Source organism: Suncus etruscus, chromosome 5 (genome assembly GCF_024139225.1).
Source record: "Suncus etruscus isolate mSunEtr1 chromosome 5, mSunEtr1.pri.cur, whole genome shotgun sequence".
Classification (NCBI taxonomy): domain Eukaryota; kingdom Metazoa; phylum Chordata; class Mammalia; order Eulipotyphla; family Soricidae; genus Suncus; species Suncus etruscus.
Window position 1 is genome coordinate 10,298,899 of NC_064852.1, and position 5,947 is coordinate 10,304,845.

Sequence of the window (5,947 nt, forward strand, 5' to 3'; positions counted from 1 at the left end):
CCCATAGTATACACTTTCACCAACTGGGGTTGAGACCCCAGCCTCCTCTGCAACATACACCTTGTATGGATTATGCAGTCACACCCCAGATTTCGTCAACTGTTGTAGAGCCCTAAAGGCCTTGATTTTTGGGTAACCACCCAAGCTATCTCAAAATGAGTGCACTGTGCCCCCTGAGAATTCATGACCTTGAACAGGAGTATTGCCACCAATATCCACTTAAAAATCATGCAAAAAACCTCAGAGTACTAGTGTTTCAAAATCTTGGCCATTCCCAGGCTTATTTTATATTTATGTATTTCTCCTAAGCATTGTCCAGATCTTCCCAAACTCAAAGCTAGAGACCGTCATTAAGCACCACACATAGTGGGAATATGGAATGACATAGATGCTAATGAGCAAAGACAATAGCCTGGCAAGAACTCCCAATGAAGTAGACCAGGGTAAGCTACCTGAGGATAGTTCAAAGCAATATTCCTAATTATGCTCACTAAAATGAGATCAGTGAAGAAAACCTAAAAAAAAAAAAAAAAAAGAGGGGCCGGAGAGATAGCATGGAGGTAAGGTGTTTGCCTTTCATGCAGGAGGTCATCAGTTCGAATCCCGGCGTCCCATATGGTCCCCCGTGCCTGCCAGGAGCAATTTCTGAGCGTGAAGCCAGGAATAACCCCTGAGCACTGTCGGGTGTGACCCAAAAACCACAAAAAAAAAAAAAAAAAAAAAAAAAGAAAAAGTATGAGAAGGAAGCTTGAGAAAAGTCAAAAAGAAGTCATAAAGCTAAAGATTCAGTGATTTAAAATATTTTTTAATAATAGTTTCGTATGCACACTAATTTTTAGTTCTGCTTTACTTTTTGACTTTTGGATTATTCCTGGCATTATTCAGGGCTTATTTCTGACTCTGCACTCAGGGATCACTTTTGGAGCTGCTCAGGGGTCTATATGTGGTACAGAGAGTTCAACTAGGATTGGCCTCATGCCTACCATACCTACTGGACTGTCACTTCAGCCCCTAATAATACTTGCTTAGTCAGCAATAGTTTTTCCAACATAAAGGTCTTATTGTGAAATTTTAAGCAAATTTAACATTGAATTTTTACAATAGCTTAAGGAGAAATGGAAGAAATGGAGCAAAGTTTCCTTATTTTACCTGAATTTAGTTCTTTATAACTTCAAAAATAATATGTTACTGTGCCTGTTTTCATTGTAAAACAAACTTTAGGAATTTGCTAGTAAATATGTAGAAATTTAAATAGAGCACAAGATATTAAAAATAAAAATGAAATGAGAAACATAAGAAAACAAGATAAGAGAATATAAAGCAAAAGAAAAATAGCATATGTTAACCCACCATATCAAAATGTAAATGTCTTAATGAATAAAAACATGCTATCACACTAGATAAAAATGTCTGATCTGGCAGCATGTTCTTTGTAAAATCTGTACCTTAGATTCCAAGGCACACATAAAGATAAAAATAAAGGATTCTTAATTCTATAATAAAAGGACTTTATTTTGGGGGCCTGAGTGATAGTATAGCATAGGGCATTTGCCTTGCAGGAGGCTGATCCAGGATGGACCTTGGTTAGATCCTTGGTGTCCCATATAGTCCCCAAGCCAGTAGCAATTTCTGAGCGCACAGCTAGGAGTTACCCCTGAGCATCACTGAGTGTGTGGCCCAAACAAACAAACAAACAAACAAACAAAGCAAAACCAAAAAAAGGTCTTTATTTTTAATCTGTTACAACATGATGGGTGGGAAAAGTATGCTATGTAATTAAGAGTTCAAAGAGAGTCTATCTGTATTAGTTCTATTGATATAGTCTTCAGTATAAAAAACTGAACTAGAGATAAAGTGAATAACATAATGAAATAAAAAATTTTCATAATGGAAATGTGAGTGCTATACATTCACCTTATAACGCAAGCTCACAGGTCAAGAAAATGTTATAGATTTGAAAGAAAAACTCATTCAATTCAACCACAATAGTGGAGAATTTGATACCACGAGAACTCAACTCTACAGTTGGAAAGCTTAACCCTAGATCTGTCTCCTAACCACCAAGAACTCTCATGTATTTAATGAATAGAAAAAATGTAAGAAATCCTGAACTTTTTTTTTATATGAAATAGCCTTTTATTTTAAGAAATAACATTCGGGACTTTTCATAGCTAGAAAGAAGTCAAGTTTTGATGGACAGGCTCTTTTTATCAGGGTGTTTGTGGAGGAATTTGGGTAAGCACCTATATGTTGGACTATGACTCCAAGATTAACAATTCTAAGTTAAACTCAATGCTCATTTTTCATTTAGAAAAATTTGAGGATCATAAGACTCATACTAAATTTACACTGACTATATTATATGAATGGAACAAGTCTGGATGAACCCTGAACATTTTATAGCTTTGAAAGTGGCATCTACTTTGCTTTATTATTTGTTCTTTGTAGTGTTCAAATATAGACATAACATTAATATGAAAAGCAGTATTAGTGGGGCCGGAGAGATAGCATGGAGGTAGGGCTTTTGTCTTGCATGCAGAAGGACAGTGGTTCAAATCCCGGCATCCCATATGGTCCTCCGAGCCTGCCAGGAGCGATTTCTGAGCGTAGAGTCAGGAGTAACCCTTGAGCGCTGCTGGATGTGATCCAAAAACCCAAAAAAGAAAAGAAGAAAGAAAGAAAGAAAGAAAGAAAGAAAGAAAGAAAGAAAGAAAGAAAGAAAGAAAGAAAGAAAGAAAGAAAGAAAGAAAGAAAGAAAGAAAGAAAGAAAGAAGAAAGAAGAAAGAAAGAAAGAAAGAAAAGAAAGAAAAGAAGAAAGAAAGAAAAGAAAGAAAGAAAAGAAAAAGTAAGAAAGAAAGAAAGAAAGAAAGAAAGAAAGAAAGAAAGAGAAAGAAAGAAAAAGAAAGAAAGAGTCAGAGAAAGAAAGAAAGAAAGAAAGAAAGAAAAAGAAAGAAAGAAAGAAAGAAAGAGAAAGAAAGAAAAAGAAAGAGTCAGAGAAAGAAAGAAAGAAAGAAAGAAAGAAAGAAAGAAAGAGAAAGAAAAAGAAAGGAAAAAGAAAGAAAGAAGAAAAGAAAGAAAGAAAGAAAAGAAAGAAAGAAAGAAAGAAAGAAAGAAAAGGAAAAAGAAAGAAAGAAAGAAAGAAAGAAAAGAAAGAAAGGAAAGAAAAAGAAAGAAGGAAAGAAAGAAAAAGAAAGAAGAAAGAAAGAAAGAAAGAAAGAAAGAAAAAGAAAGGAAGGAAGAAGGAAGGAAGGAAGGAAAGAAAGAAAGAAAGAAAGAGAAAGCGAGAAAGAAAAAGACAAAGAAAAGAAAGACAAAGAAGAAAGAGAAAGAAAAGAAAATAATATTAGTAAAAATAAAATAATTAGTAAATAATATTAGTAAATAATATTAGTAAAAATAAAATAATTAAGTCATAGTTTTTTAAGAGAAGACTTTAAGCAGTCTTTTTTCTTTTATATATATATATATTGTTTGTTTGTTTTTGGGCCACACCCGGCGGTGCTCAGGGGTTACTCCTGGCTGTCTGCTCAGAAATAGCTCCTGGCAGGCACGGGGGACCATATGGGACACCGGGATTCGAACCAACCACCTTTGGTCCTGGATCGGCTGCTTGCAAGGCAAACGCCGCTGTGCTATCTCTCCGGGCCCCCTTTCTTTTATATCTTATGCTAGCTCACATGCAAGTAAGGAGAACTTCTATAAGTTGTATAGAAAGAAACATTGGGTTATAAATTGGGTTATAAATAAACCTTTCCTTACTCTTAGCACACATGTGGCACCATCAGATGAAATGTGGAGAGGACAACTAGGGCTATGAACAGAATCTGTCTCTACTAAAATTCAGGAGTTTTTTTTTTTTTTTTACTCTTGAGGCTCACTCACTGTGTTTCTGCCATTTTGAGCTGATGCTTATTGGCTAGCTCGCCCTTTGACTTCTGTTTCTGCCTTCTGGTAAGATGTACTTTGTTGTAGTGCACTTTCTGTGTTCCCATTGAGCTCGGATACTAGAATTAGCAGGCCTAAATCAGAGGTTTTAATAATTTGTGTTTAAGTGTAAGAGGATGGCAGTTTAGACCCCCTTCTCAATTGTCCTGGATCTGAAGAGGGAAGATGAAAATAGATTTGCACAGCGCTGTCAACTAACTCGCGCAACTAATAGAGCTATAGAAGAGTCTATCCAATATCAGGGGAATTCACATTCTTTTAGAGCACATATGGAACATTTTCCAAGATAAACCAGATGCTGGGCAATAAAAGAAGTCTCAACACACTTAAAAGGATTGAAATGATCACAAACTATGTTTTTAAATCATCATGGAATTAAGTCAGAAAGCAAAAGCACAAAGACATTTTGTAAGTCAACAAATATTTGGAAATTAAACAATAAGTACATTTGAAATAACAGATTAATTAAAGAATGTATACAACTTGAGAGACAGTATGGGAGGGAAGTCACTTGCCTTGCATGCTGCCAACCCTGGTTCAATCCCTGACACCACATATGACCCCTTGAGCATCTCCTGGAGTGATCCCTGCCAGGACTAATCCCTGATCACTGCTTATTATCCAAACCTCCATTGCTAGGACCCAAACTTCTCCCTACCTCACAGAAAGGAAGGTATCACAAAGAAAGTTAAAGAATATTTAAATCAAATAAATAAAAACATAATGCAGCAGAAGTGTTGAGATGAAATGTATAATTTTAAATGTCCATAATAAAAATAAGACTTGATGAAATGGAGTACATCTTGTGAGGTCCAGTATGATATCAATAAGCTAGCTCTCACTTTAAGGAACTTTTAAAATTAAGAGTAAATAATTCAAACTGGTAGAAAAGAGGAAGTCACAAAAATGAGAAATAAATTTTAAGATTTTAAAATAGAGACAATTCAATCAAATATAGATTATTTTAAAAGATTAACAAGTTAAACAGCCTCCAGTTGGACTGACCAAGGACCAAAAAGAGAATATACAAGTTAGCTGAATCAAAAATGGGGAAGAAATTATCTATCCCTGGACTCTTTTTTTTTTTTTTTTTAGCTTTACCGAAGCAAGGCCTCAAAAAATTGGTTACGACTCAGAATTGTTCCTCTCCACAGAAATCTTTAGTAAAAGGCGAAAGATTTATGCGATCTGAAGAGAAACCAGAGTATTATCCCTGGCCTCTTGATAGAAATAAAAGATTACAGATTACAAAGGAAGTTCATAACTATTTGTGTCAGTACTTTAAGTGACTTAGATGAAATGGAAAAATTCCTAGAATGATTCATATGATCAAAAACTATTCAAGAAGAAATAGAAAATCAGCATGTACTTTTATAATAAGTTAAGACTATAATAAATGGAATCTAATTGGCAATGTAAAATATACTCTCAAGGGAAAGTCTAGCTTTACATGACTTCACTGGTGAATTTTATTTTTGTTGAATACAGAAATAATATCAATACCATCAAACTCTTCCAAAATACCAACAAGGGAGAGTACTTCCCAATTCATTCTATAACTTCTATATGATTTGAAAGTAGTGCCAAAGATATCACAAGGAAACTGTAAATAATTGTTTTTTGTTAATATAGATGTTTTAAAAATTCCTCAATAAAATGCTATCAAGTGAGTTCATCAGCATATTAGAAGAATCATTCACCATGACTGAGTGGTGTTTATTCCAAAAATGTAAGATTAGTTCAACACATGGAAGACAATCAGTTTAATATACCACATAACAGAATAAAAAGAAAATCATCAATCTTGACAGAAAAATCATTTGATGAAACCCCAAAACTTTTCTTTGTTTAATTTTACCCCCAAAACTTTTCATGATAAAATCCTAGCTAACTAGAAAGCAGAAGCATCAACAAATTCCCACAATTAACATCAAACCAAGTATTGTAAAAAATTTAATGCTATATTTTAAATATAGGGAGAAAAGTAATAATCATAGGGATA

The 5,947-nt window shown here is 34.3% G+C and overlaps 1 non-coding gene across 1 annotated transcript; it reads right to left on the minus strand.

The window, feature by feature from the left end:
- Positions 1-5,038: 5,038 nt before the first annotated feature.
- Positions 5,039-5,153, minus strand: LOC126010409 (U5 spliceosomal RNA). The gene has a single exon (XR_007496439.1). It is a non-coding gene; the product is annotated as a U5 spliceosomal RNA (small nuclear RNA).
- Positions 5,154-5,947: the final 794 nt, after the last annotated feature.